The sequence below is a fragment of the Pinus tabuliformis genome, chromosome 4_2, assembly GCF_031772625.1.
Source record: "Pinus tabuliformis cultivar Carrire ecotype Pingquan chromosome 4_2, CPIR1, whole genome shotgun sequence".
In the NCBI taxonomy this organism is placed as follows: Eukaryota; Viridiplantae; Streptophyta; class Pinopsida; order Pinales; family Pinaceae; genus Pinus; species Pinus tabuliformis.
In genome coordinates, this window is record NC_142304.1 from 488,227,122 (window position 1) to 488,242,258 (window position 15,137).

A 15,137-nucleotide genomic window follows, 5' to 3' on the forward strand; every position below is an offset into this window, starting at 1 on the left:
GCAGGACATGTGATAGACCCTAAATCTGCCATAAACCCCAAAGATTTACTAGTAACTACGTCTCAAGCGGTTTGTTGGGTTCCTCTGGGATTAAAAAATAAATTATAGTGCAAAAAAGTAAGAAGATGAACATGCAGTTGATGCATGAAATGCCATCTGGATTTTCTCAAAATAAAGCTAAAAGTTAGCTAAAATCTAAAAGCGTAAAGCTAACTGAAATTTCGCATCATTACTTGATTTAGAGGAAATTATTTTCAGTTTCTGCTGATTTAGGAATGCTATACACCCAGCTGCAGAAGTGACTCTACAGACCGGATGGTACATGGAGCATCCAACTGCCATGGTTTTGCTACATGACCATCAACATAAGCATCCAAGGAGCATCCTGCTGCCATGGTCCTGCCGAATGACCATCACATAGGCATTTATGGAGCATCCTGCCATGGATCAACTCTCAGGACGCAGTCCCACCCATTTGAAATTTGAATTTTGAATACCCCACATAGTGCCCTCCGTGAATACCCCCCATAGACCTTCCTGCAGTTTGTTTCTTCATTTTTGAGGTAGCCTGTAACTACCAGCTCAAAACAGGCATGAAATGAATGGATGTCTTTTCAAGGCACAGACACTTGAACGAGGTCACGACTCGGTGTGTTCGTGAATGCAATAGTAAGACATTGATATAACTCATAACCCCACTCCGCGTGTTTCTATGATGTTTTTGTTCCTGCTGGTTTGCCTTGTGATATTCCAGACAGTAAATCACTTATTTCTGTTTTAATTTTTTCATTTTCATGTAGCTATTGGATATGGTTATAACCAAGCCATTACTCACCTTTTAAGGAAGGGTTATATAAGCGGAATGACATTGATAATAGTTTCAAATGAACTTATTTTCCAATGTAGAAACCACCACTATAACGATCGGGTAGTACATTTTATCTTGTTTGTATTCATGCGTCTTTCGGGTTTGGAATCGGTGGAATCAATATTTGAGGAAAAATGCAGCCAATGCAGCCATCCCCTCACCGATTTCGGGGTAGCAGAGTGGCGCCAATTCTAATGCAATTGCGGAGAGACGAGAGATCCGCCATAAACGAGCGTTCTACGAGGGTTCTGGCAGCAGCTACGATGTGGTTTTCCTCCAATTCCATGCTTAGATGGTATGCAAGGAATGGTAAATTAAATAGCGCATGCAAACTATTTGATGAAATGCTTCAACGGAGTGTGGTTTCTTGAAATGCCATGATTACAAGGTATGCTAAGAATGGCAAACTGGAGGCTGTGCTTTTACTGTTTGACAAAATGCTTCAACGAGATGTCATGTGATGGAATGGAATGATCACAAGATATACGCAGAATGGGAGAATAGAGGAAGCATGTGAGATGTTAGAAAGATTGCCTCAATGAAATGTGGTTTCATGGACAACAATGCTTACAGGGTATGTTCAACGCGGAAGATTAGACAATGCACGTGAGCTGTTTGATAAAATGCTGCAGAGGAATGTGGTATCGTGGACTGCGATGATGACATGATATGTTGAGGCTGAGAGGATTGAAGAAGCGTGGCAATTGTTTGATGAAATGTCTGCTCGAGATATTGTTACATGGACCTCGATGATTGCGGGGTATGCCCAACATTGAAGAATGGAAGATGCACGCCAACTTTTGATATGATGCCCGAACGAAATGTCATCTCTTGGACTGCCTTGGTTTTTGGATATGCTCAAAATGGACACATTGAAGATGCTCGAGAAATGTTTGATCAAATGCCTATACGAAATGATATATCCTGGACATCTATGATTATAGGGTATGCTAAGAACGGGAGAACCGAGGAGGCATGTCGGATGTTTGACATGATGCCTTGGCAATCTCCGATTGCCTGTAATGCAATGATTACAAGTTATGCCCAAAATGGGCTAGTGGATGATGCACACCAATTGTTTGAGCGGTTATCTAAGAGGAATGTTGTTTCACGGTCTGCTATGCTCACAGGATTTGCTCAGAGTGGAAGAATGGAAGAGGCGCTGCAACTGTTTAAGAAGATGCCTGAGCAAACTACAGAGTCCTGTACTGCACAATTGAAGGGTACATCCAACATGGATTTACTAATGATGCAATTAAACTATTTTCACAAATGCAGATGGCAGGCGTCAAGCCAAACCAATCCACTTTAATTAGCGTTCTAACATCTTGTGCAAGCCTAGTAGCTCTGGAACATGGCAAGCAGGTTGATGATCACATTTTTAAAATGGGATTTGAATTAGATGTCCACATGGGAAGCATTCTTATTACTATTTATGTCAAATTTGGGAGTACAGGCAATGCACAACCCGTGTTCAACAAAGCGTCTAAAAGAGATCTAGTGTTGTGAAATGCAATGATTTCTGGCTTTGCCCAACATGGGCATGGTAAGGAAGCTCTGCAACTATTTCAGCAAATCCAGTAGGCAAGTATGAATCCTGACAAAGTCACTTTTGTTGGTGTCCTGTCTGCATGCAGGTACACGGGCCATGTGCCTTATGAATGAGGGCTGGCGCTTCTCTGATATTATGAGGCACGATTATCATATCTCACCGACAGCTAAGCATTGTGCATCCATGGTTGATCTTCTCGGCGCTTTGGGAGTTTGGAAAAGGCAGAGGATTTTGAACCTGATGCGGTTGTTTGGCGAGCCTTGCTTGGTGCATGTAGAATCTACCTAAATTTGGAGATAGCAGAAATGCGCAACAGAACATCTTTTTGAGTTGGAACCACAAAATGCAAGAACCTACATGCTGATGTCAAATCTTTATGCAGTGACTGGATGGTGGGATGATGTAGTAAAGATGAGACAAATGATGAAAAAACGGGGAATTCAAAAAGTTCCAGGTTGTAGTTGGATTCAGGTAAATAACAAAGTACACGCATTCCGCGGGGGAGACAAATCGCATTGTCAAACAAAGCAAATCTATGGCATGCTCGAGAGTTTGGCTAGCATATGGAGGAGGCTGTATTGCATGATGTTAACGAGGAGGAAAAGAAACACATGGTCTTCTATCACAATGAGAAACTGGCAATTGCATTTGGTATTATCAATGTACCCTTTGGCACACCAATACGGGTTATCAAGAATCTTCACATGTGTGGTGATTTCCACACCGCCACCAAGTGCATGTCCAAGATTGTTAGGCGCGAAATTATTGTGAGGGATGCCAATAGGTTCCATCATTTTAAAGATGAAGATTGTTCTTGGGGCGATTATTGGTGACACTAAATCAAATTTGTGCCATGAACTGTTGGTGACCTAGTTTATTTCTGTCCGTTATAAAGTTACTGTTGAGTTTGAGGAGCTGTATGTAGAGGGTTAACCGAGCTCCCCCTAGAGGGGAACTTGTATGGCACATCATGATTGGTTTAAACTTTAAATTAATATTCTGAGATCATTGAGGTAGCGTTATGATAAAGTTATAGGTCACCATTAATATAGCATGGTTTGCCGGCAAAAGAGGTGACATAATTGCGTATACACGTCATTGCATGTACTTGTCTGTGCATTACAAAATATTTTACATTGTTCATGTTGATGCCATATTTAAAGATATCTGAGGGGCCATAAATGAAGTGTCGTTGGCAGAAAGCTGAGAGCTTTTCCAAAGCACCGGTTCATTTAACTCTTAGTGTCCGAGCACGTTAAATTCTATGGTGGCCCAGTGCGGGTTGGTATTGAATTAATTTGTCACATGCATGCATATTTTGATTGTGTCAAGAGGGACTTTTTACTGCTCATTGTGAGGAAGATGTACAATTCTTTTTTGTGTTCAATATAGAGTTGACACATGGCATTTAAAAAATTAATAACAAAAAAATTATTTCAATGTTGATATCCATCTTAAGTATATTATTTTTGTATCAACTATATATATATATATATATCTCCAAAGAAACCGTTGTGGAAAACCCTAATAGTACTTCCCCATGATCCATCGATGGTAAATGGGGTAATCTGTTGGTCCTATCTATGGAGCCTAACCGTGAAGGTTTAAAGACAATTGAACTTGTGACTTCTCCAAATTTGTGGGAGAGAGAAGAGGTCTCACTTACTAGTTTATCTTAACCTCTAGGGCTTTTATATATATATATATATATATATATATATATATATATAGGAATTGACAAGTGGGCAGGGTTCGTTCTCACGTGACACAGGGTCGATTTTGATATAGGAATTGGCAAGTGGGCAGGGTTCGTTCTCACGTGACACATGGTCGATTTTGATTGCTACCACTATAACCTCTAGGTGTCTACATATGCCCCTTCCGTGGACATGGATTAATCGGGGGATTTAAACCTCAGATCTCATAGTTCACATTTTACTTCATAACATGGTGTTCGCCAATTGAACTTCATCCTGGGGGCTATATATATATATATAGAGCAATTGAAGGTAAAAAGGTTTCTTATTGTGTCAAAGCACATTTTCTACTGTCCAATATGAGGGAGATGTGTAGTTATCTAGTGTTCAACATGGAGTTGACACACAATATTTAAAAAAATATTAATAACAAAAAAACATTTCAATGTTAACTAGAAGTAAAATATTACAATGTCCAGCTTAAATAAAATGTTAAATAAAATGTTTAGTATGAGAGAGATGTGTAATTCCTTTTGTTCTCAACATGGATTTGACATGTGATGTGCTTGCAGGCGTGCACATATATATTAAGAACCAACATAGATCCTCTTAACTATGGATGAAAAAGGATTAAGTCTCTTAAAGTGAAAACTTTTTTAAATTGAAAAAACTTGAAGAAAGATGGTACCTCGGAAGCTTTGATCCTTCTCATTGCATGATAGATTTGGAGCAGGATGGATTTTTTTTCTATTGCCATTCCCCTTCATTATTTTTACAAAAGTGGTGCATGCAACAATATGATGGATATCTGCACAACCTTTCCCCTTTGTTAATTCCAGCCTTGGTTCATTAGATCTCCATATGGTAGCCGGGGCTATCCACTTCCTTGGCACATACACAATCTCTGAAATCCTCCTCCTCTATACAATTAATGGAAACTGATGCTTCGATGTTATGAAATGCTTCCACTGGATATGAACTAATATAATTCTTATTTGGTTTTGTCATGTGCTTATTTGCCATGAAAGATGATTTCTTCATATTTGAACGCACTGTGGAGAATCCGCCATGTTTAAGGTGTTAATACGGGCTTTCAAAATTTGCAAATAGGATTTTATTGCATGTTTAAGTTTTTTTAACTTAGCCTGTCACTAAAATGGCTTGACATTCAGAGGAACAACTTACCCTTTTTGATATATGGCAGATGTACCCCAACCGCATAAGCTGCAAATTTAAGTCAGACGTCGTGAGCTGTCTGTTGCATTGCAACCTCAAACAAAGTGGAGCCAGATTTTCACCCCTAAAATCTTAGAAAATACAAGCATAATGTAGATGGAAATGGAGAGGTTGAAGAAGAATTTATGTCACATGCCTATTGTCAATTCAAATCCACTTGAAAATCACTTCTGAGTCCTGACCTATCTTCTATCGGATAGTACATTGAAACCCACTTGTTCAGCCTAGAGCATCTGTTCACAGAATTAGTTTGGATGACTTAGCCAGTTCTGTTATATGTGATCTGGTTGGCTTTTTATAAATATATGTTGTCTTAAATTACTGGCAATGTAGGATTGTGTGCATCGATTCAGATAGAATTGTAAGTGTTGGAAGCTTCTATTCTAATCTCTGGAGTTGGCAGAAAGGTGTATTTTTGCCTTTATCCTTGGCTTTGAGAATTTGGGAACGGCTTAAATAAATTTTAAATAAGAGTGTAATAATGGTTTCAGATTTGAAATATTTTCATTTTAACCATTGAAAAATTTGATCTAATTAAACTTCCCATCATTCGCTCGTGCCTTAATGGTTTGGTCCTTTATCAATGTTTGTTATTTTATTTCGTGGTACTTAATCTCCCGTCTATAATGTTATTTCGAAATATTAGAAGAAAATGGAGTAACCAAATCATTAATGTCAGGGTCCAAATTGTTTTGCATATACATGCTCTGTTTTTTGTTTATGGTCATGGATGATATTGCTATTGATCTGGTTTCTTTGTATTAAGCCCGAGAAGGATTTGAGCTGGATGTGGAGATGGGTTCCTCTTGTCACGACGTTTATATAGCAGCATATCGTTGTACCAAGAACTTGATTCTTATGGGTAGAATATCATTCCTGCATAATTATTAATTGCTATGGCACAAATATCACATATTGTGGAACTTGCATTACTCAAGTGTGAATCATACATGCTTACTGCTTTGCAAATCCACTCCATCTCTAATGTTGTACTTTATTTGGAGAATTATCGACCTAGCAATGATTTACGTCAATTATGTAAGCCTTTGTATACATATTTAAAGTCTGAATGTATCGCCGATAAGATATTTTCTGGACCCTCGCCGATATTTTGCGAATACCGATATTCTCAACACTGGTTATATCAATGTTTGAACAAATGTTGGAAGACTGGATGGCTGTAGAGGCTCAAGTTCAAACTTAGATTTGCAAATAATCCCTCTAATTTGCATATTCATGTTTCAATGTTTATCTACATGTCAATTTGTTAGCCACAAATAGTGAATTTAGAGTACAAAGCTTCTGTGTTAAATTTGGATGTAAGCAAGCAGTCAGAAGGTTAAAGTGAAGATATATGTTTTTAACAAGTACTCTCTTGTGGGAAATTAAATCAAACAATGATGATGATGGGTGGCCCTGTGACAAAAGTAAGTGAATCAATAAAATAATTCCTATTGGTTTTCAATTAATTAACTTCTAATTTCTTTTTATTTTTGTTAATATTTTTCCAGTTTAGATCAGTATATTTAAAGTGTCGGAAATTGGTAGACACTGTGTCCTTGACAAGTCAAGGATGGGATTAGCAAATATAACCCAACCTACCTTGCCTATGTCTAATCCACCATTCAACTATCTATGGAAATACCTTGGTGGATGATTTAATTAATTAAATTAATTTTTGCTTTTTTTGGTAAAGATAAACACTTTATATTTCTTTTTGGAAGAAAAATTGTACAAAGGTAATTGGGAAAAACTACCATATAATCTGAGAACCAACACAGATCCATTTCAGACCCATTACAGACTCTTTGCCACGCCATTTTTACATCATAAGTTAAGCAGAAGGTGTCATCTCACACACTGACTGGTAATACAACAAAATATCAGTGAAGCACCACCGTTATTAAACCCGTGGGTAAGAATGGGTCAGAAGGGAAGATGGGTGACCCTCATTAAACCCACGTTCTTTACCCTTACTTGGCAGGTTTTGTACAAGACCCGTTTACCCTCATTAGACCCGCGGGTAGCCTATAAGACTCCCATAAGACCCCTATATGACCTTTCAAGCAGCAAAACCCCCAAACTGTCCAAAAATTCGTTTTTTTTTTTTTTTTTTTTGAAAATGAGGTGCAGGAAAAGGGAAATTGGAGGGAAAAAAACTTTATAAGCACCACCTCTCTCCTTCTATTTCTCATTCACTTGTCATTTGAGTGTTTGGCTAATTTGTGTGAGTGTTGAAACTTGAGAGTGAAGCTAAAGGAGCATGAAAGCGCTATTGGAGGAGGCTAAAGGAAACTTCATCGGATCAGAGTAAGCTTCAGGTAGGATTCATGAATGTAGTTAGAATGTTTTCCATATATATATATATATATATATATCTGTGTTTGCAAATATTTTTTTGATTGGGAATACTTGTGGGTGAGAAACTCAGCCACACCACAACCCTGTGTGGTTGAGTTTCTCAGCCACAACCAAAAAGATTTGCAAATTAAAAAGAAAATTCAAAACCAAAGAAAAAAACCAAATAAATTTATTTTTTTTCTTCTAGATTTTGTTACCATGCCACCAAAGGGTTTCAGATAATCTCGTGATTCGGCATGGGCAAATGGTCAACGAATCATTCCCGGTAATGACCACAATATCAAGTGAAATTATTGCAATGCCACAATGTATGCAGGCATAAACAGGGTTAAATACCACCTAGCCAGAATTCCTGGGCATGGTGTAGGATGTTGTCAAAGTTTCCCTGATGAAGTCACTACTGAAATGGTAGCTGCATTGGAAGCCATTAAAAAAGCAAGTTTTAAGAGGACAAGAAGGAAGGATGAGATTGTTGGGATAGGTAGATCTTCATCTCAGAGTGAAACACAGTTTCAAAGTCCAGGTATTGGTAACTCTTCTTCAACTGCTATGGAAAACAAGAGTATAAACTCTTCTTTCTTTTAAAATCATGATAATCCTCTAAAATTACTGATTCTAAATCACTGACTCACCCGTTATCGTTAAAAAAACACACTTATTAATAATACAATAAAAGTAATTTTTTTTAAATATATTTTATTGGTATATTGCATGTTGTGGGATTGGTTTCTATCATCATTATTGCACTCCTTTATTTTAGTCTCCCTCCCTTGATGGGAAGAAGAGTTTAAAGGAAAATTTTGACTTTTTCTTTGTATCGCCTGATAAATAAATTAAATATACGTTGAATGTAGTTGTTAAGTAATTTAGAAAATTTTCAGTAAAAAATCATACAAAATAGATTCAGAATTCAGCATCCGAACTCGTGTAGTGGTGCCAAACCAGAAAATTACAGCCGAAACCAGAAAATTACAGCTGAAACCAGAAAATTACAGCCGAAACCAACTAATATTTGGGAAAACATTGAACGTCATGCCAACGCTATGGATGCAAATTTAGGAGACTATTGGAATAACCCTTTTGAGTCATCGTAGTCAAAGTTTAAGCGAATCCATACTGAAAAATCAAGTGAATGACGCTAATAATAGTTTCAGATGAACTTATTTTCCAATGTACCAACCAGCACTATAACGATCAGGCCCCTATATGACCTTTCAAGCAGCGAAACCCCCAAACTGTCCAAAAATTCGTTTTTTTTTTTTTTTTTTTTGAAAATGAGGTGCAGGAAAAGGGAAATTGGAGAGAAAAAAACTTTATAAGCACCTCTCTCCTTCTATTTCTCATTCACTTGTCATTTGAGTGTTTGGCTAATTTGTGTGAGTGTTGAAACTTGAGAGTGAAGCTAAAGGAGCATGAAAGCGCTGTTGGAGGAGGCTAAAGGAAACTTCATCGGATCAGAGTAAGCTTCAGGTAGGATTCATGAATGTAGTTAGAATGTTTTCCATATATATATATATATATATATATATGTTTGCAAATATTTTTTTGATTGGGAATACTTGTGGGTGAGAAACTCAGCCACACCACAACCCTGTGTGGTTGAGTTTCTCAGCCACAACCAAAAAGATTTGCAAATTAAAAAGAAAATTCAAAACCAAAGAAAAAAAACAAATAATTTTTTTTTTTTTTTCTTCTAGATTTTGTTACCATGCCACCAAAGGGTTTCAGACAATCTCGTGATTCGGCATGGGCAAATGGTCAACGAATCATTCCCGGTAATGACCACAATATCAAGTGAAATTATTGCAATGCCACAATGTATGCAGGCATAAACAGGTTTAAATACCACCTAGCCAGAATTCCTGGGCATGGTGTAGGATGTTGTCAAAGTTTCCCTGATGAAGTCACTACTGAAATGGTAGCTGCATTGGAAGCCATTAAAAAAGCAAGTTTTAAGAGGACAAGAAGGAAGGATGAGATTGTTGGGATAGGTAGATCTTCATCTCAGAGTGAAACACAGTTTCAAAGTCCAGGTATTGGTAACTCCTCTTCAACTGCTATGGAAAACAAGAGTATAAACTCTTCTTTCTTTTAAAATCATGATAATCCTCTAAAATTACTGATTCTAAATTACTGACTCACCCGTTATCGTTAAAAAAACACAATTATTAATAATACAATAAAAGTAATTTTTTTTAAATATATTTTATTGGTATATTGCATGTTGTGGGATTGGTTTCTATCATCATTATTGCACTCCTTTATTTTAGTCTCCCTCCCTTGATGGGAAGAAGAGTTTAAAGGAAAATTTTGACTTTTTCTTTGTATCGCCTGATAAATAAATTAAATATACGTTGAATGTAGTTGTTAAGTAATTTAGAAAATTTTCAGTAAAAAATCATACAAAATAGATTCAGAATTCAGCATCCGAACTTGTGTAGTGGTGCCAAACCAGAAAATTACAGCCGAAACCAGAAAATTACAGCTGAAACCAGAAAATTACAGCCGAAACCAACTAATATTTGGGAAAACATTGAACGTCATGCCAACGCTACGGATGCAAATTTAGGAGACTATTGGAATAACCCTTTTGAGTCTTCGTAGTCAAAGTTTAAGCGAATCCATACTGAAAAATCAAGTGAATGACGCTGATAATAGTTTCAAATGAACTTATTTTCCAATGTACCAACCACCACTATAACGATCGGGCGGTACATTTTACCTTGTTCGTATTCATGCGTCTTTCGGGTTTGGAAGCCGCGGAATTAATATTCGACAAAAAATACAACCATCCCCTCACCGGTTTCGGGATATCAGAGTGGCGCCAAGTCTAATGCAATTGCGGAGAGACGAGAGTACCGCCATAAAGAAGCGTGCTACCAGGGTTCTATTGGCAGCAGCTACGATGTGGTTTCCTCCAATGCCATGCTTACATGGTATGCGAGGAATGGTAGATTAAACAGCGCACGCAAACTATTTGATGAAATGCCTCAACGGAGCGTGGTTTCTTGGAATGCCATGATTTCAGGGTATGCTAAGAATGGTAAAGTGGACGATGCGCGTCTACTGTTTGACAAAATGCTTCAACGAGATGTCGTGTCATGGAACAGAATGATCACAGGATATACTCAAAATGGGAGAATAGAGGAAGCACGCGAGCTGTTTGACAAAATGCCGCAACGAAACGTGGTTTCATGGACGGCGATGATTACAGGGTATGTTCAACGCGGAAGATTAGACAATGCACGCGATCTGTTTGATAAAATGGTTCAGAGGAATGTGGTATCGTGGACTGCGATGATGACGGGATATGTTGAGGCTGGGAGGATTGAATCGGCGAGGCAGTTGTTCGACGAAATGCCTGTTCGAGATGTTGTTACATGGACTTCGATGATTGCGGGTTACACCCAACATGGGAGAATGGAAGATGCACGCCACCTTTTTGATAGGATGCCCGAACGAAATGTCGTCTCATGGACTGCCTTGGTTTCTAGATATGCTCAAAATGGTCACATTGAAGATGCTCGAGAAATGTTTGATCAAATGCCTGAACGAAATGATATATCCTGGACTGCTATGATTACAGGGTATGCTCAGAATGGGAGAATAGAGGAGGCACGTCGGATGTTTGACATGATGCCTCGGCAGTCTCTGATTGCCTGTAATGCAATGATTACAGGTTATGCCCAAAATGGGCTAGTGGATGATGCACACCAATTGTTTGAGCGGTTATCTGAGAGGAATGTTGTTTCATGGACTGCTATGCTCACAGGATTTGCTCAGAGTGGAAGAATGGAAGAGGCATTGCAACTGTTTGAGAAGATGCCTGAGCAAACTACAGAGTCCTGGACTGCCATAATTAAAGGGTATGCCCAGCATGGATTTAATAATGATGCGATTAATTTATTTTCACAAATGCAGATGGCAGGCGTCAAGCCAAACCAGTCCATTTTAATTAGCGTTCTAACAGTTTGTGCAAGCCTAGTAGCTCTGGAACAGGGCAAGCAGGTTCACGATCACATTCTTAAAATGGGATTTGAATTAGATGTCCACGTGGGAAGCATTCTTATTACTATGTATGTCAAATGTGGGAGTATAGGGAATGCACAGCATGTGTTCAACAGAGCGTCTAAAAGAGATCTAGTGTTGTGGAATGCAATGATTTCTGGCTTTGCCCAACATGGGCATGGCAAGGAAGCTCTGAAACTCTGTCAGCAAATGCAGCAGGTGGGTATGAAGCCTGACAAAGTCACTTTTGTTGGTGTCCTGTCTGCATGCAGGCATGCGGGCCTTGTGATTGAGGGTTGGCGCTTCTTTGACATTATGAGGCACGATTATCATATCTCACCGATAGCTGAGCATTGTGCATCCATGGTTGACCTTCTCTGGCGCTTTGGGAGTTTGGAAGAGGCATAGGACTTTATCAACAACATGCATTTTGAACCTGATGCGGTTGTTTGGGGAGCCTTGCTTGGTGCATGTAGAATCCACCTAAATTTGGAGATAGCAGAACGCGCAGGTGAACATCTTTTTGAGTTGGAACCACAAAATGCAGGAACCTACGTGCTGATGTCAAATCTTTATGCAGTGACTGGACGATGGGATAATGTAGCAAAGTTGAGACAAAAGATGAAAAACCGGGGAATTCAGAAAGTTCCAAGTTCTAGTTGGATTCAGGTAAATAACAAAGTACATGCATTCCTCGGAGGAGACAGATCGCATTCTCAAACAGAGCAGATCTATGGCATGCTCGAGAGTTTGGCTGGCCAGATGGAGGAGGCAGGGTATGTGCCAGATACCAACTCTGTACTGCATGATGTTAACGAGGAGGAAAAGAAACACATGGTCTTCTATCACAGTGAGAAAATGGCTATTGCATTTGGAATTATCAGTGTACCCATTGGCACACCAATACGGGTTATCAAGAATCTTTGCATGTGTGGTGATTGCCACACCGCCACCAAGTTCATCTCCAAGATTGTTAGGCGCGAAATTGTTGTGAGGGATGCCAATAGGTTCCATCATTTTAAAGATGGAGATTGTTCTTGTGGCGATTATTGGTGACACTAAATCAAACTTGTGCCATAAGTGGTGGCGACTTAGATTATTTCTGTCTGTTATAAACTTACCGTCGAGTTTGTGGAGCTGTATGTAGAGGGTTAACCGAGCTTCGCCTGGAAGGGAACTTGTATGGCACATGAACTTGTATGGCACATCATGATTGGTTTAAACTTTAAATTAATATTCTAAGATCATTGAGGTGGCATTACGATAAAGTTATAAGTCACCATTAATATAGCATGTTTTGCCGGCAAATGAGGTGAGATGATTGGGTCTACACGTCATTGCATGTACTGGTCTGTGCATTACAGAATATTTTACATTGTTCATGTTGATGCCATATTTTATGCCATCTGAGGGGCCAGAAATGAAGTGTGGCTGGCAGAAAGTTGAGAGCTTTGCCAAGGCACTGGTTCATTAACTCTTATTGTCTGAGAAGGTTGGTATTGAATTAATTTGGCACATGCATGGATATTTTACCGCTCAACAATTATTTCTGTGCTCAACATGGAGTTGACACATGGCATTTAAAAAAAATTAATAACAAAAAAATTATTTCAATGTTGATATCCATTTTAAGTATATTATATCCAAGGAAACCCTTGTGGAAAACCCTCAAAGTATTTCCCCATGATCCATAAATGGTAAATGGGGTAATCTGTTGGTCCTAACTTTGTACTTTGTTATTTAACTGAATCCAATTATGTAAGCCTTTGTATGCATATTTAAAGTCTGAACGTATCATCTATGCTTTTATTCGAGTTTAAAAATCAGGCACGTATCATCTATGCTTTTATTCGAGTTTAAAAATTAGGCTGTGATTATGTTCATAGAGTCTAATTAGGCCCAGGGGTTTTAGTATTCTTGATTCTGAACTGAGAACCTATATATGGCGATTATATTCTATGCCAGTATATATACAAAGGTTTCTACATTTTCAGCGATTAGGATCAACCGATCCAATCAGAGTCAGCATTGTGTGGTTGCAACGTTGGAATGCCATTCCAAGTGACCTCTTGAAAAATCCTGTGAACGAGCAAATGCCTTTAAGATGACGGAAACTTTCTGAAACCGCTGCGATAACTTTAATTAATAATGAAGTTAATCAAGGGCTTGGAAGTGCAGTGAGCGTTATAAACCTAGTAATTTGGAATAAATGTCTGAACAACAGATGTTTGGAGTTGATTGAAAGTTGGTCTTTCGCAGACATGCTGGACATCTTTATGAGAATTGTAATTTTGAAGTTAGAGTCGTAATAATTGAAAACTGATTTCAACTCTTTCCCAAGCTAAGTTTTGGAAAGTCAAAGGTAGAGATTCAGAACTACAACTATACCATTTTTCATATTATTTCTGAAACTGCCACCATAACTTAAGTTAAAAATGAAGTTGATCAAGGACTTGGAAGTGCAGTGGGCATTATAAAGCTACTAATTTGGAATAAACATCAAATAGTAGATATTTTTAATGTCTGAACTTCGGAAGTTTGGGGTTGACTGAAAGCTAGTCTTTCCCAGACATGTTGGACATTTTAATGAGAATTGTAATTGTGAATCTAGAGTCGTAGTCATTGAATACTGATTTCAATTCTTTCCCAAGTTAAGTTTTGGAAAGTCAAATATAGACATTCAGAAGTACAATTATACCATTTTTCATATTATGCAATTATCTCCTTTCATTTTGGCTGTACCTGCAGAAGTTGAGTCCTTTTTTTCTTGCACGTTGACGAGTCCAATGACGGGAAATCCAGAGCAAGACAACAGACTTGAGGAGTAGTCAGAAATTTACATATCATGTATGTTAATAAAAATAGAGTGCAAAAAAGTCCCAGGGGCAGCTCAATTGTTGATTGAAGTAATGTGAAATCTGTGAAAACTGAGAGATCCAAGGTTCAAATCTTCCTGGTTGTGACACAGTTTACAGAAAGCAGGACATGTGATAGACCCTAAATCTGCCATAAACCCCAAAGATTTACTAGTAACTACGTCTCAAGCGGTTTGTTGGGTTCCTCTGGGATTAAAAAATAAATTATAGTGCAAAAAAGTAAGAAGATGAACATGCAGTTGATGCATGAAATGCCATCTGGATTTTCTCAAAATAAAGCTAAAGGTTAGCTAAAATCTAAAAGCGTAAAGCTAACTGGAATTTCGCATCATTACTTGATTTAGAGGAAATTATTTTCAGTTTCTGCTGATTTAGGAATGCTATACACCCAGCTGCAGAAGTGACTCTACAGACCGGATGGTACATGGAGCATCCAACTGCCATGGTTTTGCTGCATGACCATCAACATAAGCATCCAAGGAGCATCCTGCTGCCATGGTCCTACCGGATGACCATCACATAGGCATTTATGGAGCATC

At 38.3% G+C, this 15,137-nt stretch overlaps 1 pseudogene; it reads left to right on the forward strand.

Annotated features, from left to right (window-relative positions):
• Window positions 1–1,607: 1,607 nt before the first annotated feature.
• On the forward strand, window positions 1,608–13,177 carry LOC149170092 (uncharacterized; annotated as a pseudogene).
• The last annotated feature ends 1,960 nt before the right edge of the window (window positions 13,178–15,137 follow it).